This window comes from Malus domestica, chromosome 08 (genome assembly GCF_042453785.1).
Source record: "Malus domestica chromosome 08, GDT2T_hap1".
In the NCBI taxonomy this organism is placed as follows: domain Eukaryota; kingdom Viridiplantae; phylum Streptophyta; class Magnoliopsida; order Rosales; family Rosaceae; genus Malus; species Malus domestica.
Genome location: NC_091668.1, coordinates 8,418,768 through 8,446,348, shown reverse-complemented (window position 1 = coordinate 8,446,348; position 27,581 = coordinate 8,418,768). Strand labels below are relative to the sequence as shown.

Genomic DNA, 27,581 nt, shown 5'->3' with positions numbered 1-27,581 from the left:
TTTACCGAAATTTCGATGTCTACATATACAATTACAAGAAGCAGCCATCATATTCAGGCAGCATTATGTATATATTTCGAGGATATTAAACCGAATATGCAGAGTGAAATGATGAGATTTTGGATTGATTTCTCAACTCTCACATGCAGCTATTTCTAATATCCTTAATTCGGTGAAAATCTCCTCTTATTGTGTGGCAGAACACGGACCTAAAAGATATGGATTAGCGTGAAGTGGAAAAAAAATAGCATGAATACGATGATAATTGTAGTTTATTGACATGAGAAACCAAAGCTACAATTAACTTGAACAATATATGTGTTATGTCGTCTCAAAACTGACATGAGAAATCAAAGTTACATTAACTCGAACGATATCAAAAATCAAATACCTCAATTTTCGTGATACGCAACAACAAATAACCTTTATTGAAAGTCTCTCCATTATTCTATTTTATTGAAATTATCCAATTTGTATTTACATCAAGCTACTTCTCCATATATGATGACATGTTCTTTATTTTATCATACAAACGTCATAATCGCATCCATTCTTAATTATCATTATTTAAAGATCATTTTTAGATTTATCCGACATTTATGAATGACTAAACAATTTTAAAATTGAATAATTTTTTTTAGAGATGATATTTAGATGATGGTAAAAAAAAAAAAAAACCAATCCCGATTATGAAATTTATACAATAAAATGTTGCCACATTTTCATTCGAGGAAGGATGCATGGCTCCTTTACATGTATGGAGCAAAAAATTGTCATAATATATATAGTTTGTGTGTGTTTTTAGTAGAAAATAATATTTCTAAAACTATGTAGTGTACATACACTTTTAGACTCAAATTTAAATTTCTCTTTCCTTAGGCTAGAGTAGTTTAAAACTTCTTTCTCCCTTTCACAACGTACTGGACATTAGGTTGATTTCAATTCTTGTGAATGCGAAATTAAAAAAAAAAAAAAAAAAAAGGAGATGAAAGTCCTAATTCAATCGCGAGAGGGTGATTCATTGTTTTCTTTCTTCAACACCAAATTGAATGTTGATTGTGCGATGGGGTTTGGATTTTAATGGTTGCTAATATAAAATAATACATCTGATGGGTTATTTCTTTTAATTAGATTTCAAATTGTTGCAAACTTGCAAACGAAGAGGTTTGATTCATCTCATTTTAAAAAATAAATAAAAAGTCTGTTTGGATAAAACCATCTATTACGTGTCGTCCTATCTAACACCCGCCCCTTAATTATAAAGATATATGTTTGTAATTACCCCTAAATGTTTTAAATATATCAATTTCATCCTTTTTGTCTACCAAATCAGGATCCAAAGCATTGGATCCCTTTCTTTCTAAATCTGCCACGTGGCAGCACCCTAAGCAATTTCTCCTTCTTCTCTCTCTATCCCCCCCCCGGTGAACTCTTCCTTCTTCCTTTCTTCTTTTCTGTTTTTCCTGTCTCTCCCTCTCGGCTCTCACTCATATCTCTCTTCTCTGCACCGCAACACACACACGCACAACATCACGCACGCGTACGCGAGGAAGACCCATCGCCATTCACCATCTCGTCCTGCTCTCTCTCTCTCTCTCCCTCTCGTTCCCACGACCCCAGAAACCGGAAAAGGAACTTCGGCGAGATTTTTGTACTTTCCTTGTGAGGTAAGCCTCAAATCCCTCTATTTCGTCCTTGAATCTTGTGAGTTGTGATTTAATTGAGTTTTATTTTGTAAATTTGGAGGTTTTAGGATGAAATCGAAGGCGGGTGTAGGGACACCCATTTCTGGCAAGCCGAGGGTGTTGGGGGAGTTTCAGGCTATCTCCGGCCGTTCCTCGACGAAAGGAAGGTATAAAAATACTCCCCTTGTCTTGCTCTTCATTTTGGTACCTAGATCGGAGTCTAGGATTGTGCGTGGTGGTCGGCCGGAGCTGTTGAAGCTCCGGTGTTCTCCAACGAAACCAGGCCTTTCAGGCCGTGTAGAAGCACCATGCCATTTGGGCCGTTTGTCAAACCCACGGGCCTTAAGCCCGTTTTGCTTAAGCCCTAGCCCAATCCTTTTAATTGTTGTTTTTATTTATTTGTTAGTTGTTTAGGACCAAAAGGCCTTCGGGCCATTAGGTTTAGGGCCCGTAACCCATTAGTCAAGCCCAAAAACCTTTTAAGGTTTTTATTCATTTTCCCAAATCCCTTTAGCTTTAGTTAAAACCCAAAACCCCTAAGGCCCTTTTAGCCCAACCCAATCCAAGCCCAATCTGACTTTGACCTTGACCAGTTGACTCTGACTGTTGACTTGGTCAACGGTTAGAGTTGACTTTGATTTTGACCAGTCAACGGTCAACGTTGACTTTTTAGTTAACTTTTCGGTGTTTCGTTCAGGACTTCTCCTAGGCTAATTTCGACGTCCTGGACCCGTTTTTGAAGTTCGTTTTCCCAAATTCAATCGTTTGAATATAGTTTGACTAAAGGTACTCCTTTATGTGAATAGGTGCAATTATTAACGGTGATTCCGCTATACCTTTTTGGTACAACTTTGCACCATTAGTGTACGGTGAGTGGACCCCTTTAAAAACATGTTTTAATAATAGAAATGCATACATGAAAAGCATGATTTAATACTTATGTTTTATGAAGTACTTTATGAGATAACATGCTTACTGAGGCTAGATTGAATTATTACTATTTTTCCTATAACCCATGTTCTTATAGAATATCTGATGGATGACGATATGATATTTAGAACATGTTTAGAACACCTCTTTATAGTATGGATAATGGATGACTTTATACTATGAAGTTATTTTTCAATATTGATATATTCAATGGTTTTGTACTTACCTAGTGGTCTTTTCCGCTACGGGACGTAGGGATAGATTCCGGTCCGTCCCGGGCGACGATTTGGTGTTGGCATAGGCCTGGAGGGTGTTTCCTCTGGCATTTAAGACCAGGGACAGGGAGCCGGCAAGGGGCTTGTAGTGTATTTTCCTCTGACTGTCTGCTCAGAGACGGGGAGCTGGCATGGGGCCTGGGGGTTATCGGACAATTCACTAGTGATTACTATATATACAAGTTATGATTTGAGACAGTGCACGGCATGCTAGGTTTCGGAAAACCTATGTTTATCATTATATATGTGTTTTCATAAAACCTGGGGGTTAGTACGTTGATAACTGTTTTATTATATCTATATCAAATTGGTTCACTCATGTTTGTTTTACGCCTCCTTCAGGACTTAGAATCGAGGCATACAATCCCGGCATCCAGGCACTTCTGCATTGGCATCTTCGAGTCCTCTCGGTGTGGGACCCATTCCTTGTTCATTCAATTTTTATATTATTTCTTTTAGTATTCTAGTTAGTCGTATGCTTTGAACACATTCCTTAAATGCATATGCTTTATTCTTTTATATTTATAAGTCTTATTTACTCCTTATTCTCATCATTTGCACTCAATAAATGGCTTTCGTCACCCTCGGGTGTTGGCCAGCACGTGCCTATCCTGGTATTCGGAGAATATCAGGGTCGGGGCGTGTCACTATCTATCAAGTTGATTGTTGAATTGGCTTTTGGGGCCATGTGTAAGACCAATTGAGGTACTACTACTTTGACCACTAGTGGTCATGAATATTTATAGGTCAATATTGCATGTGCAGGATATGCAGCTACCACGAAGAACTCTTCATGTTTATATCATGTACGCAAGAGCCTCAAGGATACTGATAATGTTATGGTTTGAGATCAGTTTTGATATTAAACAAATGCTGGGGTTAATAAGTTAACTTTTGGGGCAAAATTGTAATAGAACTTATAAGTTGTTAGAATGTTTTGCATTTCACCATCTGGCATTCGCAAAGCATATATGCTTTTGTAATTCAGTTGCAATGTGTGGTTGAAATCAATACAGAAATTAAGAATTGTGCTTCATCTTATCTTCTCCAATTCCCTTTTCCCCATTGTTGCTAGCTGCAAGGTTTGGTTGAGCAGGTCTGGAGGTTTGATCACTAACATTGGTATCACCCTTCGATCCTGGTCCCTCCGTGTATGCCCTGTAAACCCGCTGCTACCCGCTCTGCTACCATGGACGCTCGCCTCTCTTCTCTGGAAGCTTTTTTTGCAGATCTTCAATCTATCATCACCGATGTGGTGAATACCTCTGTGCACTCCGCTTTGGAGTCTGATCTTCCCGTTCATCTTGATCGACGCCTTTCGGTGTACTTTGAGCAATTTCGCCATGAGTTTTCTTTTTAGGGCATCGGCGACATTTCTATGCCTCAACTCATTCCACCTCCTCCACTTCCTCCTGATTTGGATCTACATCCACCTCATCAGCACCTCAATTGGCCGGGTGGGGAGCATCCTCATAGAACTCAATGGACATAGTGGGTGGATTTTCCCCGTTTTTCCGACGGTGATGACCCACTCGCCTGGATCTACAAAGCGGAGCAGTTTTTCACATTCTACAACATTCTGGAGCACCAACGTGTGCTCACTGCATCCTTTCATCTAGAAGGGGAAGCATTGCAGTGGTTTCAATGGATGGATTGTCTCACATCTACTCCGGATTGGTTGGCCTTCACTAAGGTTTTTTGTAGGGAATTTGGCCCAAATGAGTTCAAGGATAGTGCTGATGCATTATTCAAATTGAGGCAAACAGGTACCCTTCGTGATTACGTTGTGGAATTTCGTAGATTAGCCAATCGTACCACTGTAATTGGGCCTATTCTACTTAAGAGCTTTTTTTTTTTTTGGATTAAAACGTGAATTGAAGTTTGATGTTAAGATTTTGAAATTGGCAACTGTACATGAGGCTATCGCTATTGTTGGGCAATTAGACTCTAAACTTACTGAGCTCAGAGCAACTGCACCTCGAACTTCTATCCCTGTTAAACCTCAACCGCTACTTCTTCCTCCTTATGCCCATGCGGATCCTCGAGCTGGTCCTATGCCTGTTAAGAAATTAACTTCTGCCGAGATTCAATTGAAGAGAGACAAAGGAGAATGCTGGTTTTGTCCTGATAAATGGGTTCCGGGGCATAAATATGGCCTAAAACAATTACTCATGTTGGATGTTGTTGATTCTGATGCTCATTGTGAATTTACTGATGTTGATGATGCTCCTCCTGAGTTATTGGCAATGTCCTTAAGTGAGTGTGCTTTTTATGGAACCACTGCTAAACAGTCTGTTCAAACTATGAAGGTTGATGGTGTGGTTTTTGGACAATCTGTCAAGATTTTATTGGACTCAGGGAGTACTTATAATTTCATTGATTCTCGGTTGCTTAAGAAATGGGGTCACCAAGCACAAAGTACTCAAGCCTTTGAGGTTATGATCGTTGATGGAGGAACAGTCTGGAGCTCGGGTTGTTGTAGGGACATTGCCCTTTATTTAGGAGGGTACAATTGTGTAGTTGACTTATACTCTCTTCCTTTAGGTGGTTGTGACGTGGTGCTTGGGGTCCAGTGGTTGTCTTCTGTAAGTCCTGTTCTTTGGGACTTCCAACTATTGACCATGGAATTTTCTGCTAATGCTCAGCACTACAAACTGACTCACAGCCCATATACTGCCCCACTTATTCAGGAAGTTTCATTGCAACACTTGGATAAAGAGTTTTCTAACTCTCATTTGGGTCTCTTCCTCTATTCTATTGAGGGTCAGTTCTTGCACCATTCTGCATTATCTCCTCAATAATCACACGAACTAAATGAGTTACTTGGGGCCTTCGAAGCCATCTTTGTGTTACCTTCTAAGCTCTCACCTTCTCGGGGTCATGACCACCACATTCCTTTGGTTCCAGGTGCCAAACCTCTAAATTTGCAGCCATATCATTATGGTCCTATGCAGAAGACTGAAATTGAAAGAACTGTGCAAGAATTACTTGACTCGGGGTTTATTCGTCCCAGCCACAGTCCTTTTTCCTTCCCTGTCCTCTTGGTTAAGAAGAAAGATGGCACTTGGCGTATGTGTATTGATTATCGGGAGCTAAATGCACTGACTGTGAATGACAAGTATCCAATACCACTTATTGATGATTTACTTGATGAGCTCTTTAGTGCAATTTACTTCTCTAAACTTGATCTTCGATCCAGGTATCATCAAATACTAATGAGTCTTGAAGATGTTGAGAAAACTGCATTCCGTACCCATGAGGGCCACTATGAGTTTTTAGTAATGCCTTTTGGGCTTACTAATGCTCTGGCCACATTTCAAACCTCATGAATGATTTATTCAAACCTTTTCTGCGAAAATTTGTTCTCGTCTTTTTTTTATGACATTTTGGTCTACAGTAAAACATGGACAGATCATTTGCACCATTTGCAATTGGTGTTTCAGGTTTTAGAACAGAATCAATTATTTCTCAAACACTCTAAGTGTTCTTTTGGGCAGAATTGTGTGGAGTATTTAGGCCATGTAGTCTCTCAAGATGGAGTGCAAGCTGATCCATCTAAGTTACAGGCTATCCTCCTCCAAAGACAGTGAAAGGGTTAAGGGGTTTCCTTGGGCTTACTAGCTATTACAGGAAGTTCATCCCTGGCTATGGAAAAATATGTCAGTCGCTGTACAATTTAACTAAAAGGGACGGGTTTACTTGGGATGCCATTGCCCAGGATGCATTTGATCATCTTAAAACCCTTATGATGTCTCCGCAGGTATTAGCTCTTCCAGATTTTACACAGCCTTTTGAGATAGAATGTGATGCCTCAGGGAATGTCATTGGGGCAGTCCTACAACAAGGCAAACGACCCATAACTTATACAAGCAAAGCCTTAGGCCCAAGGAACCAAGCCTTCTCTGCTTATGAGTGAGAACTTATTGCCATAGTTCATGCAGTAAAGAAATCACAAAATTACTTACAAAGGCGACATTTCATCATAAGGACTGACCACAACAGTCTTAAATATTTTCTCAGTTAACGGGCCAATACTTCCTTCCAACAGAAGTGGGTTTCTAAGCTCCTTGGGTTTGATTACGAGATACATTACAAGAAGGGCAATGATAATGTGGTGGCCGATGCTCTTTTGAGAATTCCTGAAGCACTACAATTTGATAATGGTGACCCTCCAGTTTCTGCCATTGAGATGAGTTGTGCTGCCATTTCCTACCCCTACTTTGGGTGGTTAGACGACCTCCGGCGAGATATCGAGAAAGATGAATGGGTAATTGCCAAGACCAGGGAAGTGCTCCCTCCCACCCACGGTACACCAGGGGCTTCAGTTGCATCCAAATATACTTTGGACAATGGGTTTCTGTGCTACAAGCATCGAATTGTACTTAGTCCGATTTCTCCATGGAGACAGAAGATTATTGAGGAGTATCATTCTACTCCTGCAGCTGGACATCAGGGCATTTTAAAGACTTATCACCGGATAAAAAAACAGTATTATTGGCAGGGTATGAAGAAGGACATCCAAGCTTTTGTGTCTCAATGTGGTATTTGTCAACAAAACAAATTTGAAACAGTGTCTCCTCCTGAACTCTTACAACCCCTACCTATTCCGAGTAAGGTGTGGATTGCTATAAGCATGAACTTTATTGTGGGCTTGCCTCTCTGTAAAACCAAGTCTGTCATAATGGTGGTAGTCGACCGGCTGTCCAAATATAGCCATTTCATGGCTTTAGCGCACCCCTACAGTGCTGCCACAGTGGCCAAAGTCTTCATTGATAATGTGTTTAAGCTCCATGGCATGCCAAGCTCTATAGTGAGTGATCGCGATCCCATCTTTTTGAGCAATTTTTGGAAGGAATTTTTTAAATTGGAAGGATCTAAGTTGTCAATGAGTTTGGGGTACCATCCATAAAGTGATGGTCAATCAGAGGTGTTGAATAGATGTTTGGAGACTTACTTACGGTGTTTTGTTGGAGGCCAACCGAAGAAATGGGTGCAATGGTTATCTTGGGCTGAATGGTGTTTTAACACCTCTTATCACACTTCTTATGGCTTTACCCCTTTTGAAGTGGTCTATGGTTACCCTCCTCCACATATCTGTCCTTATGAAGAAGGGTCTACACGGGTGGAATCAGTGAAGCAACTCTTACAACAGAGGGATAGGATCCTGGATGTACTCAAGCATAACCTTGACTTGGCTCAAAACCGGATGAAAGTTCAAGCTGAAAAGAGAAGGAGTGAAAGGGTGTTTGAAGTTGGTAACTTGGTTTACCTGCGACTAGTACCATATCAGCTTTAGTCCTTAGCACCACACCAGTATCATAAACTTCAACCTCGCTACTTTGGACCTTATGAAGTATTAGAAAGGATTGGAGCTGTAGCCTACAAATTGAAACTCCCTGAGGGTACCAAAATACATCCAGTGTTTCATGTGAGCAATCTTAAAAAGAAATTGGATACTGATGTGGTTGTTGGTGCCACTCTTCCACAGGTTACTGATGATGGCTTGTTCCAAGCTATTCCTAAGGCTGTTCTAGCTCGCAGGATGTATAAGAAAGGCACTGTTGCATGAGTCCAATTGCTGATTCAATGGGTTAATCATGATGACAGTGAAGCCACCTGGGAGGATTATGACACCTTTACAATGAAGTTTCCAGATTTCCAAGTCTGAACCTTGTGGACAAGGTTTTGTCGAAGGGGGGAGTATTGTTATGGTTTGAGATCTGTTTTGATATTAAACAAATCTTGGGGTTAATATGTTAACTTTTGGGGAAAAATTGTAATAGAACTTATAAGTTGTTAGATTGTTTTGCATTTCGCCATCTGGCATTCGCAAAGCATATATGCTTTTGTAATTCAGTTGCAATGTGTGGTTGAAATCAATACAGAAATTGAGAATTGTGCTTCATCTTATCTTATCCAATTCCCTTTTCCCCATTGTTGCTAGCTGCAAGGTTTGGTTGAGCAGGTCTGGAAGTTTGATCACTAACAGATAACGACTCATGTGTCGATAAATTGTTGAAATTTGTACAGAAACAATTAGATGCTTTAATAAAGTAGGGCTGCAAGAAACCACGGTTACAACTAAGCTATATGTATCACTTACAATTTTCTGTATACGTTTCTATCTTTTTTTTTATAATATCTTATTAGCTATGTTCGCGTCAGGAATCTCCGGTTGAGAGCTGCTGTCGGGCATCTGCTTCGCTGTCGGGCTTTGTCGGGCAAGTCTCGTCGGGCAAGACTCTTCAGGCAAGGCTGAAAGAGAAGGACAGAGTTAACTTTGAGCGGTGCCTTTGTGGGGCCTTAAGTGTAGGCCTTGAGGCTCACAATCAAGGTTATCTTTTAGGTGCTCAGGCGTGCCACTGCCATCTTCATCATGGCAGATGTAAAATGGATGTCGAGTTTTAGTTGTATATATGTATATATCCGAGAAACCGTGTTTGTTATAACAGGTGCCTTCGTGGGGCCTTAGGTGTAGGCCTTGAGGCTTCCCATAAATAACTAAACCAGTGCTCGAACACATCATATTTGTTCTTGTGATTGCCGGAGTTTTCTAACTATTATACTTCTGATTACCCGAGTCTAAGAAGTAGAATGAACCCAAATAGGTGCCTTTGTGGGGCCTTAGGCGTAGGCCTTGAGGCTTCCCATCAGAGTTCATTCTTATACTTAGACTCTCTAGATCGCAGAACGGAATGAATCCAAATGGATGCCTTTGTGGGGCCTTAGGTGTAGGCCTTGAGGCTTTCCATCAGAATCCACTCCATGCTCAAGCGTTCTATGGTAATCATAACATAATAGAAACAAAACTAGACGGTAGGTCGATTACTTGCGCCCCAAGTAACTTCGGACTTCTCGTTTATCAAGGATTGTCGTGGATGGGTTAAGTCCACATAAGGTTCTTTTTTATGCCTTGAGGCCAAGGACTTTTAACTGATCAGATTTACATGCTCGAGGGCTTAGGACATGGATCTGGTTTGAACACTGAAGATATATTCAAATCGGATTCAAGTATTGAGAAAGCCTTTTAATAGTCATATTGCTAGAAATAACTTGCATATAATTGGAAGTATACAACATATTGTTAGGCTTAATGAATGAAAAGACAGAAACAAAGCAAAGAAGGGCGGGCAAGGTTAAATCTTATCGGGTAAGGCTACTCGTCTTGTAGGTTCCTATCTTTGTAGTTTTGTCAAGGGTCTGAAAGCTTAGAGGGATAGAGAGAGAGATTACAAAAGATGAATCGATACTACAGCAAGGTTGAACAAGGTAGCAGAGCTATTACAAAGGTTTGGAGGGAGGGTTATCCCGCGAGGGATGCAGGCTTGTCCCGAGAAGGATGAAGGCTGACTACAGCTTCGTTTTGAAGGCAAATCTGGCTTTGAGCAGAGTTTGTGCTTGCATTTGTTTGTTTGATTGAGTGTCCCTATTCCTGGTTTTTCTTTCTTCTTATATAGACAACTCGGCTTGGCCTTCTGTAACAGCAGCCTTGCCCGAATGCGGTTTGAGGGTGATGACTCATCAGCTATTTTACATGTAATGCCACCATAAAGTGCTTTATGGGCTGTGTAGCTGATCAGTCTACACCACTTGGCCTTTGGGTAGGTAAGCAAATGGTCTTCATGAGCTGCACTAAGTCAGAAAAGACCTTTTTTTGCCTTCTGGGCTTTGACTGGGTTCTGGCTATCTTTCCCTTTGGGCCTCATTTCGGGCCAGCTCCTTCCTTGAGCCCAAAGTTCAAGTTTTGATCCAAACAAGCTCCATTGCTGATACTTGATTGCATTTCATTCTCTCTTAATCTTACTGTGCACTGAGAATGAATTTCTCATTGTGATAATTCTATTAAAGATCTCTTCCATATCAGTTTGATGGACTTCGTAGGTCCTTATGTTAATTAATGTCAGTTGTTGTTAAGCAGAACAATGCAGTCTTACAATTTTGGTCATCTAGCTGTTACGTTTCTTTCATTTTCACAAATTCAACATTTTGGGAGCTTCATAGTGGAATAATGCAATAATGCAAGGCAAAACGATATTTTGATTTTGATGGTGTAAGAGTGATGAAATCAAAGGCTCATAAGATGCCACTTGTCATTAGATTAGCGAGGTTGTTAGACAAGTTGGTTGTGAGCTGTTATGAATTAGTTAAGATTAGAATCTTAAATGATCTTGTAATAAGGATCTTATCTTTTACTGTACCTTAGTGAGCAAGCTTTGTAATAACTCATATAAAACCGATTCTCTCTTATATTGTAAGTAACTTGATCAATAAGAAAAGATCTCTTTCTCTCTGCATTTTCTGAGATTCATCCTTCTCTGTGTTCTTCATTTCTTCAAAGCTTTACTGTAAAACCTTTGTGTTCTTCAATCTTTACAGAAGGTACACTCAACCACCTTTTCTGATTTCTTTGATTGCAAAATTATACAAAAGTGGATGGTCTATGAATGCAACCTGTTGACAGTCTGTTTATTGCTCTCATTGATGTTTTTTTTTATATGGTAACTTAGTTTAAGAAAGAAACCCTTGTTAGATTTTCCACAAATTTTATTAGAGATGAGGAGAAACTGGGAAAAGTAATTGAATTGAGTTGCTACTGTTCGTGGCAGGAATTTCCGTCGGGGATGTTTCCTGGCCGACGAGCACACAGCTCCCCTGGAGGTTGGCGCCGGTTGAGGGCTGCTGTCGGGCTTCTGCTTCGCTGTCGGGCGTTGTCGGGCAAGTCTCGTCGGGCAAGACTCTTCGGGCAAGGCTGAAAGAGAAGGACATCGTTAACTTTGAGAGGTGCCTTTGTGAGGCCTTAGGTGTAGGCCTTGAGGCTCACAATCAAGGTTAACATTTAGGTGCTCAGGCGTGCCACTGTCATCTTTAGCATGGCAGATGTAAAATGGTTGTCGTGCTTTAGTTGTATATATGTATGTATCCAAGAAACCGTGTTAGTTATAACAGGTGCCTTTGTGGGGCCTTAGGTGTAGGCCTTGAGGCTTCCCATAAATAACTAAACCAGTGCTTGAACGCATCATATTTGTTCTCGTGGTTGTAGGAGTTTTCTAACTACTATACTTCTGATTACCCGAATCTAGGAAGTAGAATGAACATAAATAGGTGCCTTTGTGGGGCCTTAGATGTAGGCCTTGAGGCTTCCCATCAGAGTTCATTCTTATACTTAGACTCTTTAGATCGCCGAACGGAATGAATCCAAATGGATGCCTTTGTGGGGCTTTAGGTGTAGGCCTTGAGGCTTTCCATTAGAATCCATTCCATACCCAAGCGTTCTATGGTAATCATGATATAATAGAAAGAAAACTAGAAGGTAGGTTGATTACTTGCGCCCCAAGTAACTTCGGACTTCTCGTTTATCAAGGACTGTCGTGGATGGGTTAAGTCCACATAAAGTTCTTTTTTATGCCTTGAGGCCAAGGACTTTTAACTGATCAGATTTACATGCCCCCGCTTAGGACTTGGATCTGATTTGAACACTAACAATATATTCAAATCGGATTCAAGTGCTGAGAAAGCTTTTTAATAGTCATGTTGCTAGAAATAACTTGCATATAACTGGAAGTATACAACATATTGAAAAGACAAGACTAAAGCAAAGAAGGTCGGGCAAGGTTAAACCTTATCGGGTAAGGTTGCTCGTCTTGCAGGTTCTTATCTTTGTAATTTTGTCAAAGGTCTGGAAGCTTTAGAGGGGTAGAGAGAGAGGTTACAAAAGATGAATCGATACTACAGCAAGGTTTAACAAGGTAACAGAGCTATTACAAAGGGTTGAAGAGAGGGTTATCCCGAAAAGGATGAAGGCTTGTCCCGAAAGGGATGAAGGCTGACTACAACTTTGTTTTGAAAGCAAATCTGGCTTTGAGCAGAGTTTGTGCTTGCATTTGTTTGTTTGATTGAGTGTCCTTAATCCTTGATTTTCTTTCTTTTTATATAGACAACTCGGCTCGACCTTTGGTAGCAGCAGCTTTGCCCGAATGCGGTTTGAGGGTGATGACTCATCAGCTATTTTACATGTAATGCCACCATAAAGTACTTTATTGGCTGTGTAACTGATCAGTCTACACCACTTGGCCTTTGGGTAGGTAAGCAAGTGGTCTTCATGAACTGCACCAAGTCAGAAAAGGCCTGCTCCTGCCTTCTGGGCTTTGACTGGGCTTCGGCTATCTTCCCTTTCGGGCCTCCTTTTAGGCCAACTCCTTTCTTGAGCCCAAAGTTCAAGTTTTGATCCAAACAGTGCCCCCTTCAATCAATATTTAGGTTGGAATACCAAGCGCCAACATTGATTGAATACCCGCATGCGTGTATCTCAATCTTTTGGAACTTCGTGTTCCCTCGACAGGATGAAGGCAACCCCGTGCCCCTTGAGCTTCTCACGACCTCTGAACTACCCTCTGGTTTTCTATAAATTCTGGCTCGGAAACTCTTCTATCAAGCCATCAAATCCTTTTCATTCTTTTCTTCCATCTTCCTCGAGTATTTCAAAATTTGAGAAATGGGTTCCTTAAGCTTTGAGTGGGGTTTCCTAAAACTTCCTTTCTGTGAGAAAAAAAGGTTTCATCAAAGAACTGCTATCTCCAACACCCTTGGTCGAACGCCCCGCTATCTCCAACACCCTTGGTCAGGCGGTTTCCTCTTGACGGTTTGTCTCCCTGCTCGCTGCGGTGATAAATCGGGCTTGACCATTACATATGTTGATGGTCCTGTCTGAGGATCCTCTACCAGGCCCATGTTGGCCGCACAACCCGATCATCTGATCGGGTTCCATCCATGAAGACATCAGAAAATCAGCTGAAGATACCATTGCATCCAGGAAGAGAATTAATTGTAATACGTTGGCCTTGAATCTTTTGTAAATTTCATCAATTTGTCGAAATGAAATATACATTATCTCAGCAACTCTTGTCTTTCCATCTTGAATGTTTGATAAATATGCATTGCATAATGATATCCCGAAGCTCGCCTTACTTCGCATCTTCTTCGATATAACAATCTCTGACATCCCACAACGTAGGACAATATTTCTTTAAGAATTTAACGTTAATGGGATGTTTATGTTTGTTTCCTTCAAGGGCCGTCAGGTAGTATCCCCCTCTATCTAGAACACGACTAATAATGAAAGGACCTTCCCATGTCGGGCTCCATTTTCCAAAACCCCTGAGCTGAGCTCCTAGAGGGAGGATTGTCTTCCATACTAAATCCCCTTCCTTGAAAGATTTCATCTTCACCTTCTTGTTGTAAGCTCGGGCAACGGCTCGTTTCCCTTCTTGAATTTGGTTTAAAGCTTCAATTCGGGCGACATCCAAGTCTTCAACTCCTTGACACATGGCTTCGACATACTCTTCGCTATGCAATCCAAATTGATTTTGAATTCTTAAAGAACTCACATTGATTTCCACGGGGAGCATTGCATCTTGCCCGAAAGTTAAAGCATAAGGAGTTGTCCCTGTTCCTGCTCTCTTAGAAGTTCTGTATGCCCACAAAGTGTTCCCCAGATTTTCATGCCATCTTTCTAGACTATCAATCACCATTCTCTTGATAATGTTGACCAGGATCTTGTTGCTAGCTTCTGCCTGACCATTTGATTGAGGATAGTACGAACTGGACTGGATCATCTTTATTTTGTACTTGCTTGCAAATTCCTCAACTTCTTTTGAAATAAAAGATGGCCCACGATCCGTTACTATGGTCTCGGGCACTCCATATCTGTGCAGGATCTTGGTCTCGATAAAATTCTTGACTGTGGCTGAATTTATGGATTTTACTGCTGATGCTTCCACCCACTTGGTAAAGTAATCTGTTGCCACAATTATGAAGGTATGCCCTTTGCTAGAAGCTGGATAGATTTGCCCAATGAAGTCCATTGCCCATCCTCTGAAGGGCCAAGGCTTGACCACTGGATTTAAAGGTACTGAGGGCACATGCTGGAGAGGTCCGTGCCTCTGACATTCTTCACATCCTCGGGCATAAGACTTACAATCTTTTTCCATGTCGGGCCAGAAATAACCATACCTTCTAAGCAACCATCTCATCTTCGTTCCAGCCTGATGTGCTCCACAAACTCCTTCATGTACTTCGGCCATTACCCTCATGGATTCTTTTTGGCCCAAGCATTTCAACAGTAACCCATCTGGAGTTTTCCTTAGCAAGTTCTTTGCCCATAAGACATACTTGGTTGCTTGCTGTCTATCCTTCTTGCTTATAGGCGAGGAAGGATCCTTCAAATGGTGAATAATAGGTGACCTCCAATCTTCTATCTCGGCCTCTAGCACCATTATATCTAGACTGAATCCCCTTTCTAAGATGGAAGGGATGTTTCTTCTTTGGATCTCAACATCTACCCCATATTTCCTTTCCTGTATTGGCACTCCTGAGGCTAGTTGTGCCATCTCGTTAGCCGCTAAATTGGATTCCCTGGGAACATGATTGACCGATATCTCAGAATCCCAGAAATTCAATAATTGCGTAGCTGCCAAGTAATACCCCGCCATGGTAATATGTCTGCACTTGAACTCCCCATTTAACTGGTTTATTACCAACTCTGAATCTCCAAAGACCTCTACCTCTTCTGCCCCTAGATCCATCAAGATTTCCAGACCAATAATTAAGGCCTCATACTCTGCCCGATTATTAGTATTCCCCTGGTAATCCAAGAGAAATGAATAATAATGATAAACTCCATGAGGGTTTACAATTACAATTCCTGCTCCTGAAGCCTTCTGAGTGTGGGATCCATCGAAATACAACTTCCAAGGAGTGATCCAGAGACCAGCCACTATTCTTATCTCTTGCTGGACCCAGTCTTCTTTGCCCGAAATATCTTTTCTCGGCGGGATCCAAATGCTAGTAACTTCTAGGCTTCCAGGGATATTGATCACCTCACTTGAAGATTCTTGATGCTCGGTCAGGAAGTCGGCAATTGCTTGACCTTTGACTGCCCTTTGGGGTATGTACTGAAAACTGAATTCCGATAAAGCTATAATCCATTTCCCAATCCTTCCTGTGAGCATTGGCTTTGACAACATGTACTTTATCACATCTGTCTTGGCAATGATGTGCACGTGACAAGGTAACATGTAATGCCTTAATTTACTGGCAGTGAAATATAAAGCCAAGCATAATCTCTCAACTAGGGAATACCTTGTTTCTACCTCGGTCAGAATTCTACTGAGGTAGTACACTGCCTGCTCCTTCCCGCCCTCGTTATTTTGGGCTAGCAAGCTTCCGATTGATTTTTCAGAGGCAGAGATATACAGCTTCAAGGGTTTTCCCCTTTGAGGTGGCACCAACACTGGTGGAGAAGTTAAATAGGCCTTGATGCTGTCAAAAGCCTGTTGGTGTGGTGGTTCCCATTCAAACTTCTCTTTATCTTTCAACCTTAGTAAAGGAGTCAGCGGCTGGATCTTGCCTGTTAGATTAGCAATGAATCTCCTCAAAAAGTTGATTTTGCCCAGTAACCTCTGGAGTTGCACCTTGTTGGTAGGTGAAGGTGACTCCATTATTACCCGAGATTTGTTTTTATCCACTTCTACACCTCTTTGATGCACCAGGAATCCCAAGAAGTTGTCTGCTCTTACTCCAAACGCACACTTCTTTGGATTCATCTTCAATTTGTGGATCCTCATCCTTACTAATGTCTGTCTGAGATCTTCCAGATGCTGTTCTTCTGTTTTGGACTTGACCACTATGTCATCAATGTATACCTCCATGCTCTGGCCAATTAGATCATGAAAGATGGCATTCATTGCCTTCTGGTAAGTTGCACCAGCATTCTTGAGCTCGAATGGCATGACCAGATATTCATATGCCCCCACATGACCGGGACACCTAAAAGCTGTTTTATGTATATCTTCTGGAGCCATCTTTATCTGATTGTAACCGGCATTCCCATCCATAAAAGATAGGACTTTATGTTTTGCCACTGCATCTATGGATAAGTCGGCCATGGGCATGGGATACTCATCCTTTGGTGTAGCGCCATTAATATTCCTGTAATCCACACAACATCGTACTGCTTTTGTTACAGCTTTTAAAACTGGCACGATGTTGGCCAACCACTCCACATATTTAGCTGGTCTGATAAAACCAGCTTTCACTAGCCTCTCAATCTCTTCTTTGACCTTTTCTTCTATCTCCTTTGACATCCTCCGTGGTGCTTGCTTGACAGGTTTATATCCTTCATTGATGGGCATTCTATGTTCCACCAAGGTTGGATCTAACCCTGGCATCTCGGTATAATGCCAAGCAAAGCAGTCTTTGAATTCTTGCAAAAGACAAACAATCCTTGCCCGATCATCAACCCCCAATAAACCATTGATTTGTATTGGTCTCGGGTCCTCCTCTGTTCCTAAATTAATAACTTCCAGAGGATCCTGGACTTCTGGTGGTGGCTTATCTGGTTCTGTACACAAAAATTCGACCAGTTCCGGGCTCTCAGGCAAGTCGTCTGGTCCATCTAGATCATAGATGCATTCGGCCATTTGAATGGCCCCATCCAGTTCTTTACTGCAAGATTCCTCCTTGCTTTCATGCTGGCTGGTTGAAGTTTCCTCCTGCCATTCACGCTCTTCTCTGTCCAAGAGCTCCCTTTCTTGTCTTCTTCCCTTCCCGTATACCAGCAGTCTTTTAATCAGGGATCTAACTGCTATTACCTGATCTCTCTTCTTTTGTCCACTCATTGATGGTGTAGGGGATTTGGGAGGATACAAGGTCTATCCCACTCCTTTCTAGTAATGAGCATTCCTTGTTCCAAAAGCTTCTGGGCCGTCACCTTGGTAGGGCGGCCGTTCTCGTCAGCTCCTGAACACTTCAAGATTCCTACATTGGGGTTGTAGAAACTTGCTTCTGCAACATTGGCTGTGGGGAGAAATGGTCGTGATTCGGCCTCTACCATCTCCCAAAAGCCTGGTCCTTTTACGCCCGCTTCATGATAGACAGCCACTTGTTGATGAAGAGTGGAGGGTATAGCCAAACCTTGGTGGATCCAATCTCTTCCGAGTAAGGCCCCATAAGTGGAGGTGCAGTCCACCACAAAGAATGCCAGCATTATCTTTTTAGATCCTAGATCCACCTCTAGAGGCAATATTCCATGAGTCTTAGTGATAGCGCCTGAGAAGCTAGAGACTGTGAGGTCTGTGGGAATAAGATCATCCGTACCTCTTCCCATTTTCTTCATCTGCTTGGCTGGTAACACATTAACAGCTGCTCCTCCATCAATTAGAATTCTTTTGAAGGGCACACCTTCTAAGTGGGCTGTAACGTATATAGGTTTCAGATGATTGGCCAACGAGTTGTTCGGCCGGCTAAACACCATCTCGTCCGTGTAAATCCTTAGAGGACCGCCTTTGGATGCTTCTGAGGATTCAGCCTTGTCCGAGCTTTCTTCTTCAACTACCTCTACATTGACATGTGCCATCATTGGCTCAGTTGTCAAGTAATCACCCTCCATAGTAGGGGGTTGATCAGGTCTGGCACCAAACGTGGCGGACAACACATATGTCATGTTGATATGGAAATTATTAGGCTCGGGCGGACCTTCTTTATAGTCCCCAATCTGGTCCATAAATTCATCCAACCAGGTCATCGCATCAGCTGGAAGTAATGGCTCTGGTGCCCCCTCCTGTTGCTGTTGATTCATGCCCGCATAAAGTGTTTGTTTTGGAATTTCACCAAAAGGATCCACCAATGGCAAAGAAGGTGGTCTCCTTTAAGATGAAATAGTTTCAGCATGGTTAGGACCTGGCTTCCACCCAGGAGTTGGCATCATGATTAGATCTTCTTGAGCTCTTCTCAAGATCCTGTACTTCCCGGGGTGTTGGCTCTGCGGTACGTGATTCCCCTCGCCTTCCGTCTTGCTGTCGGCTTTTTCCACCTCTTTCTTACTTCTCCAACGGAGCTGACCACTTCCTCCAGATGCTGTTTTCTCCAGCTTTTGATTTTTAGAGGCTTCAGATGTTGTGGGGGTCTTTAAGGAATTCATGTAGGCTTTATGCTGCCTTTGAACCCTCCTGACCATAGAAGCTCCCATTGGTTTAGCAGGCTGTCCGTTCTTCCCGACTACATACCATTTTCGCCCGAGGTGGGCAGGATTTCCTTTTTTACCAGGATTGGTCACGCTATCAATCTTCTTGATTTCCTTCCCCATCTGGCCACATTGAGGATGATCTGCACCCCTTCGTATTTTGGCTTCCATGTCTTCCGCTTCATCAGAAACTTCATGGTTTCGAAATACCTCTGACAAAGCTTTGGGTTGGGAATCACCTCCTAGTCGTTGAAAGACGCTTCGGGAAGTGTTTTTTTTCGTTGCCTGCTTAATCTTTTCGCGGGCTTCTCTTCTGACGTCTTCTTCCTTTCTCCTGATTAGTTCACGGTCAATGAGTACTCCAGCCGGGGGAATTTCAAGCTCACACTCACACTGGCACTTATTGCACATGACTATCCCTTTGATTATGGCTGCTTTTGGATATTCGGGTGTTTTAATCACCCCTCCTGTAGGTTTTTCAGCCAATCTCTTCTCTTCTGGTTCCTTTGTAATTCTTTCTTTTCCTTTCTCAGCCCATGTCATATTGATCATATTTACAGGGACTTCTGAAAAGGGAATTGCAGGTTTGCCTACCACCAGCCCTTCAGGCGGGCTAGTTTTAAGTCTCTTTCCCTCGGGAGGAACCAGGTTTGTTTCTTCTCTGAAGCCTGTGGAAGCTTTCTCCAACCTTTGCAACATTTGTAGTAACGTAGTTTGTAAACCTTCTGGCATCTTGACATATATCTTCTGATCAAGGGGTCCCACCGGGCATGCCAAAACTATGTTCGTGGCAGGAATTTCCGTCGGGGATGTTTCCTGGCCGACAAGCACACAGCTTCCCTGGAGGTTGGCACCGGTTAAGGGCTGCTGTCGGGCTTCTGCTTCGCTGTCGGGCGTTGTCGGGCAAGTCTCGTCGGGCAAGACTCTTCGGGCAAGACTCTTCGGGCAAGGCTGAAAGAGAAGGACAGCGTTAACTTTGAGAGGTGCCTTTGTGGGGCCTTAGGTGTAGGCCTTGAGGCTCACAATCAAGGTTAACATTTAGGTGCTCAAGCGTGCCACTGCCATCTTTAGCATGGCAGATGTAAAATGGTTGTCGTGCTTTGGTTGTATATATGTATGTATCCAAGAAACCGTGTTAGTTATAACAGGTGCCTTTGTGGGGCCTTAGGTGTAGGCCTTGAGGCTTCCCATAAATAACTAAACCAGTGCTTGAACGCATCATATTTGTTCTCATGGTTGTATGAGTTTTCTAACTACTATACTTCTGATTACCCGAATCTAGGAAGTAGAATGAACACAAATAGGTGCCTTTGTGGGGCCTTAGATGTAGGCCTTGAGGCTTCCCATCAGAGTTCATTCTTATACTTAGACTCTTTAGATCGCCGAACGGAATGAATCCAAATGGATGCCTTTGTGGGGCCTTAGGTGTAGGCCTTGAGGCTTTCCATTAGAATCCATTCCATACCCAAGCGTTCTATGGTAATCATGATATAATAGAAAGAAAACTAGAAGGTAGGTTGATTACTTGCGCCCCAAGTAACTTCGGACTTCTCGTTTATCAAGGACTGTCGTGGATGGGTTAAGTCCACATAAAGTTCTTTTTTATGCCTTGAGGACAAGGACTTTTAACTGATCAGATTTACATGCCCGAGGGCTTAGGACTTGGATCTGGTTTGAACACTGACAATATATTCAAATCGGATTCAAGTGCTGAGAAAGCTTTTTAATAGTCATGTTGCTAGAAATAACTTGCATATAACTGGAAGTATACAACATATTGAAAAGACAAGACTAAAGCAAAGAAGGTCGGGCAAGGTTAAACCTTATCGGGTAAGGTTGCTCGTCTTGCAGGTTCCTATCTTTGTAATTTTGTCAAAGGTCTGGAAGCTTTAGAGGGGTAGAGAGAGAGGTTACAAAAGATGAATCGATACTACAGCAAGGTTTAACAAGGTAGCAGAGCTATTACAAAGGGTTGAAGAGAGGGTTATCCCGAGAGGGATGAAGGCTGACTACAGCTTTGTTTTGAAAGCAAATCTGGCTTTGAGCAGAGTTTGTGCTTGCATTTGTTTATTTGATTGAGTGTCCTTAATCCTTGATTTTCTTTCTTCTTATATAGACAACTCGGCTCGACCTTTGGTAGCAGCAGCTTTGCCCGAATGCGGTTTGAGGGTGATGACTCATTAGCTATTTTACATGTAATGCCACCATAAAGTACTTTATTGGCTGTGTAACTGATTAGTCTACACCACTTGGCCTTTGGGTAGGTAAGCAAGTGGTCTTCATGAACTGCACCAAGTCAGAAAAGGCCTGCTCCTGCCTTCTGGGCTTTGACTGGGCTTCGGCTATCTTCCCTTTCGGGCCTCCTTTTGGGCCAACTCCTTTCTTGAGCCCAAAGTTTAAGTTTTGATCCAAACAGCTACAACACCAACTACAGTACATATACACCCATATTTTTATTTCTTGTTCTCTACAAACTACAGTGCTGCTCATCATCTATGGATGAGAAATTATTTAGGAGAAAAGTGATCAGTACCAGCTTTGTAAATCTCAGTTTTTGTAAAGCGTGTATTTCCTGATTACAGTACTACAACAAAACATCCTATAGGATACCCTTCTAAGAATGCTAATGAAATTCGGTGCCTTTTCGAACTTTTCATTCACCAGTGTTTGATATCAGTGGCCTTCCAATTTGGGAAATGGCTTGCAAAAATTTGATTACAAATGGGATATATGAATTGGATGAGAAGTATGCATGGTGCAAATGAAGCAGAAGCCATATATAGGGAGTCGGGCCCGCTCGGATGTTTAGCAGGCCCCCTGCAAGATTTCGGGCCTGGTCTAAAATATAACTCTGTATATAAAAGAAAATAAAATGCTATTAGTTCGGGCAATATGTCTGCTTCTTTACAACTTAATCACCGTCTATTAAATTAGAGTAATTAAGAGTAGAGTGAATTATCATTTACCCTTGAACTATAAAACCTCAGTTCGAATCGATTTCTAAACTTTTTTTTTAATAAATTAAATGCCTCAATTTTTTAAAACCAATCGATTGATCCATGCTATTAAATTCCGTCCCATTTACTGTTAACATGTCGTCATGTCAGCAACATGCACCAATTAAATACGCCATGTGGAAATTAATGAATGAAATTAAACTACATATTATTTAAAAAGAAGAAAAAAAAAATCTACCTCATTATTATCTTCTAAAAGGACCCAAAATAATTTGAACCCACACACATGCCCAGTATGACAGAAAAGACCCTTATTACCTCAAGAGGAAAACAAAAACAAAAATAACAAAGATGAAGGCGTGCAGGGATTCGAACCCTGGCCATGAGAGATGGGAGTGAAAAAACAACGATTAGCAACTTTGCTGAGCACAAGTTTATTTGAAATTTCCGCGTTTTGATAATATGTACGCTTTCACTAAAGATGATAAAAATTTGGAGTCGGAAGCCCTGTGCGGTCACACAGCTCGCACACCCTGAGGCCGGTCCTATGGGGAGTATTTGGGTAATTACATTACCGTTCTCTTTCTACTCCATTGGTAGATGTAATAACTCAAGCAAGTGCAGATATCGATCGATCTTCGTACATGTGCAGTTTTCCAAGCCCTGGCATCTGAATAAAATTACCTACCTTGGAGTTCAGGTATCGATTGCTGAATCAGTCATATGTCTGTGTGTGTGTGTGTGTGTGTGTATTCATTGTTAATATATTATTCAGCCTAGTTATTAAATGGAATGGCTGAAATAAGGATACAAAACATAATATTGGCTGAAATAAGGATACAAAACATAATATTGGTAGATACTAGGTGATGTTTCCACCAAGGAGAATTTGGAAAGTCTTGCAAAAATAAGACTAATGAACAGGTTCTTATAAGGTGTTAGGTGTGCGAAATTGTTCTATCTTGTTAATTAAACTTCTGCTTATATAATATAGCTTCTCTTACAAAAAAATCTCTTTAAACCACATGTGCAGGTCGGCATTTAATTAAGCCTTCATGATCAGGCCTCATCATCGACGATACCAGGGCGGCCGGCAAATTAAGCATGACATAAATTTTTGAGTACTTGTGTTGTATCTTGACCTAAATAAAAGTAGCCCAAATATGGGATCGTTTGTAAGTGCTTAAAATGATTGAAAACGTTTTTAGAGAAAATAATTTTGGGTTCTAAATGCACTTGAAGTGCTTTTTGCAAGAAGTACTTTTAAGTGTCTTTTCAAGATTTACTTGCATTTTTACTAAATATTGGTTCCAAAAATATTTTTACCAACAACGCTTTCAGCCATTGTAAAAGCACTTCCCAACGAGCTCGGCTTGAAAACTAATGCAATAAAATCTGCTTAATTAGAAATTAGAAAACAGTCCATATTTGTAAGTCATCAAGATTCTTTTTTTTAGTACGAGCTATATTACTACTCTAAATTACAAACTACAGGAGAGAGGGTGTTTTGGGGAAAGGGGGGGGGGGAGTATTTCAACCCGGAACATAGTAGGTGGAGAAGAAAGACATTAACCGTCAGGGCAATCCATCACTAAATATAATAATAACTATATATATGCCATAGGCCCCTTTTCTAAAGTAAGGGTTTTGGATTCTATTTGTTATAAGTACCTATGTTGGATAGTTAAAACTTTGTTTTCTTATGTTTTGGTCACAAGAAAAGTGATCAAATAAATGATGCTGGCGATGGCTTCTTTTTCTGCATGTTTAAAAATTTTCACCTTCATTACAAAATTTGTTGGAATGCTACCAACGTTTGACGACAATAACTTGCAGTTCAAGAATCGAGACTAGTCCCTTATGATTTTCTTCTACGGCTGCTATGTACGTCTGAGAAGAGAGTAACTTCAGTAAAAACTATCAGAATATATATTTTATTTCTGTCTCGAACTCTTGTTCGATAAGTTTTGAATATTAGTATCGTGCACGTACGCAATGAAATATGTCACCGACTTGCGACTAAGAACCTCAGCGCTGCCAGTTCAATTTCTTATCACTTGAACAACAACAACAACAACAAAGCCTTTTCCCACTAAGTGGGGTCGGCTATATGAATCCTAGAACGCCATTGCGCTCGGTTTTGTGTCATGTCCTCCGTTAGATCCAAGTACTCTAAGTCTTTTCTTAGAGTCTCTTCCAAAGTTTTCCTAGGTCTTCCTCTACCCCTTCGGCCCTGAACCTCTGTCCAGTAGTGACATCTTCGAACCGGAGCGTCAGTAGGCCTTCTTTGCACATGTCCAAATCACCGGAACCGATTTTCTCTCATCTTTCCTTCAATTTCGGCTACTCCTACTTTACCTCGGATATCCTCATTCCCAATCTTATCCTTTCTCGTGTGCCCACACATCCCACGAAGCATCCTCATCTCCGCCACACCCATTTTTTGTACGTGTTGATGCTTCACCGCCCAACATTCTGTGTCATACAACATCGCTGGCCTTATTGCCGTCCTATAAAATTTTCCCTTGAGCTTCAGTGACCTATGACGGTCACACAACACGCCGGATGCACTCTTACACTTCATCCATCCAGCTTGTATTCTATGGTTGAGATCTCCATCTAATTCTCCGTTCTCTTGCACGATAGATCTTAGGTAGCGAAAACGGTCGCTTTTTGTGATCTTCGCTAGATTGCTCCGGTCATTAGTATGGATAAGAATATAAATGGATAGAGATAGGAAAGCGAACACAAGATGTACGTGGTTCACCCAGATTGGCTACGTCCACGGAATAGAGGAGTTCTCATTAATTGTGAAGGGTTTACACAAGTACATAGGTTCAAGCTCTCCTTTAGTGAGTACAAGTGAATGATTTAGTACAAAAGACATTAGGAAATATTGTGGGAGAATGATCTCGTAATCACGAAACTTCTAAGTATCGGAGTGTGGTATCGTCTTGACGTGCCTTATCTGTCTCATAGGTAGATGGGGCATCTTCTCTGGAAGTACTCTTCCTCCATCCCGGGGTGGTATCTTTAACTGGTGGAGATGCACAAGGTAATGTATCAATTTCACTTGAAGCTTACTTGTAGTTTCAGGCTTGGTCAAGCACGATACAAACCATATAGTAGGAGTCCCCCAAGTCGCCGAGCTAGGGGATCTGCTGAAAGAGGTGACAGACAAGGTAAGCAATCATAGCTCCGGCTGATTGTTCACAGTCTCCCTATCTTGCAGGCAGCATGAAGGATAAAGAGAAGAAAATGAGAAGAGATGATATGGGATACTTTTGCTTTTGAAGAAGTAACTTTCCACAGGCTTATTCTTGAACTGAGCTGGAGGGTTTTCTGGTTTCCTCCAGAGTATAAGGCCGACTGAAGAATTTGAGGGTCAAAACAAGTCCATCAAATCTAGAGTACGTTCGACCCTGCTGATATGGGATACTTTTGCTTTGACAGAGTAATGGATGTATCGGCACGTGTGCTGTTACGCTTGTCTCCACATGCTTCCTTGTATCCTTCTCCCTTGCCCTATCTGTTCCTCAGGCAGATGCGGTATCTTCCCTGGAAGCATAAGATGTTGAAGATGAGTACTCGAGAGCAATGTCAGGTAAGTAATCAGGTAAGGGGTTCCAGGCAGTCAGTTCCTGGCTGGAAGCTTGATTCCAAGTACTGACTGATTGCTCTCTTTCTCCTTGTCTTGCAGGTAAGAACAAGGTCCAAGGAAAAGACAGGGAAAAAGCATGATATGGGATACTCTTGCTTTTAACCCTGATGATATGAGATATTCTTGCTCTAGTATAGCTTGTTTGCAGAGGGATTATCGGGGGGAAAGAAAGCTGAATATTTCGAAAGGCTTCGTTGGGAATGCCCTCTCAGATATGAGGAAGGGTTGAGCATTTTTGCAGGTCTGCCTGTCCGTTGGGGATGGAGGTCGACATATATAGGAGTCTCCTTAACAACAAGTAGTAATGCTATTCCTTTACCCTACTTGGTCATAGCACGGTAGTGGGAGCTGTCAGCTTCACATGTTTTAACGCTGTCAGAGCACTTTGAAAAAGTGATTTGTGGTATCTGGAAAGCTGATGTTGCGTGTGAAGATTACAGACAGCTTTATCCAAGGAGATCCGGCTCTTGAAGTTGGGAAAGTGTTGCCTCTTCGGTTTTCGAACAAGCAATCCTATCGGGGATCTGGCTCTCGAGATTCGGAGAACGATGCCTCTTCGATTTTTAAGAAAGCAATCATGTTGGGGGTCTGGCTCTCGAGATTCGGAGAGCGGTGTCTCTTCGATTTTTGAGAAAGTAATCATGTTGGGAGTCTGGCTCTCGAGATTCGGAGGGCGGTGCCTCTTCGATTTTGGAGCAAGCAATCTTGTTGGGAGTGTTTTCTCGAATGTGAGTAAAGGTTGGGCATGTTTGCTAGTCTACCTTGCCACGAAGCATAGAGGTTGACACACAGGGACTTTCCAATTATCCAGCAATGGTACTGTTCCTTTACCCTCTTCGATTTTTGAGAAAGTAGTCATGTTGGGAGTCTGGCTCTCGAGATTCGGAGGACGGTGCCTCTTCGATTTTGGAGCAAGCAATCTTGTTGGGAGTGTTTTCTCAAATGTGATTAAAGGTTGGGCATGTTTGCTAGTCTACCTTGCCATGAAGCACAGAGGTTGACACACAGGGACTTTCCAATTATCCAGCAGTGGTACTGTTCCTTTACCCTTGTGGGTAATAATATGGTAGCTAGACCTTCAAAATTTATGTGTCTAAACTTTGTTAGTGTTGTTTCTTTGCTATTCTTTTACCCTTCTTGGTCAGAGCGATGTAGTGGGAGCTGCAAGCTTCACGTGTTCAACTTTGGCAGAGAGCTTTGGCAAAGTTATATGTGGTACCCATGAGCTACTGTTGCGTGTGGGAAGTGGGTGATTGAACAGTAAAACTCATGTGCTTTCTACTTCACCAGAAGTCTTCGACCGAATGCCCATAATTTCCGCAAAGCTGAGTGTGCGTGTGACAGGTGCTGACAAGGCTGGAAAAGTAGGTGCCTCTTTGATTTCTGAGATCGGCCCTCGTGGTCTCTGCGCAGCCCAGCTTTTGAGAAAGCAAGCGCCTCTTCGATTTCTGAGATCGACCCTAGTGGTATCTGAGCAGCCTTGCTTTTGAGAAAGCAAACGCCTCTTCGATTTCTGAGCAGGCGCCTCTTCGATTTCTAAAGCTCCGTCGAGTGCAGATTTTTATAGGGGTTGGCATTAAGTTCCAAAGCACACTTGAATCTCCACCAGTAGAAGCTCCATTCTTGCACTTCTAAGATCTTGATTTGTCCGACCTCTTCTCTCTTCAACACCTTTGAAAATGTCTGGCCCCTCCAACCGTTGTTTTGACTTGAACCTTGTTGAAGAGGCAGCCCCGCCTTCTCCTGACAACATATGGCGTCCATCCTTCGTCTCCCCTACTGGTCCTCTTACCGTTGGGGATTCCGTGATGAAGAATGATATGACCGCTGCGGTGGTGGCCAGGAACCTTCTCACTCCCAAAGATAACATACTACTTTCCAAACGGTCTGATGAGTTAGTTGTTAAGGATTCTCTGGCTCTCAGTGTTCAGTGTGCAGGTTCTGTGTCTAATATGGCCCAACGCCTATTTGCTCGAACCCGCCAAGTTGAATCATTGGCGGCTGAAGTGATGAGTCTCAAACAGGAGATTAGAGGGCTCAAGCATGAGAATAAAC

General features: G+C 42.0%; 1 long non-coding RNA gene across 1 annotated transcript; it reads left to right on the top strand.

The window, feature by feature from the left end:
• Positions 1-1,743: 1,743 nt before the first annotated feature.
• Positions 1,744-3,793, top strand: LOC108171913 (uncharacterized). Its single transcript, XR_011583903.1, has 3 exons — positions 1,744-1,852; positions 3,233-3,300; positions 3,656-3,793. It is a non-coding gene; the product is annotated as an uncharacterized lncRNA (long non-coding RNA).
• Positions 3,794-27,581: the final 23,788 nt, after the last annotated feature.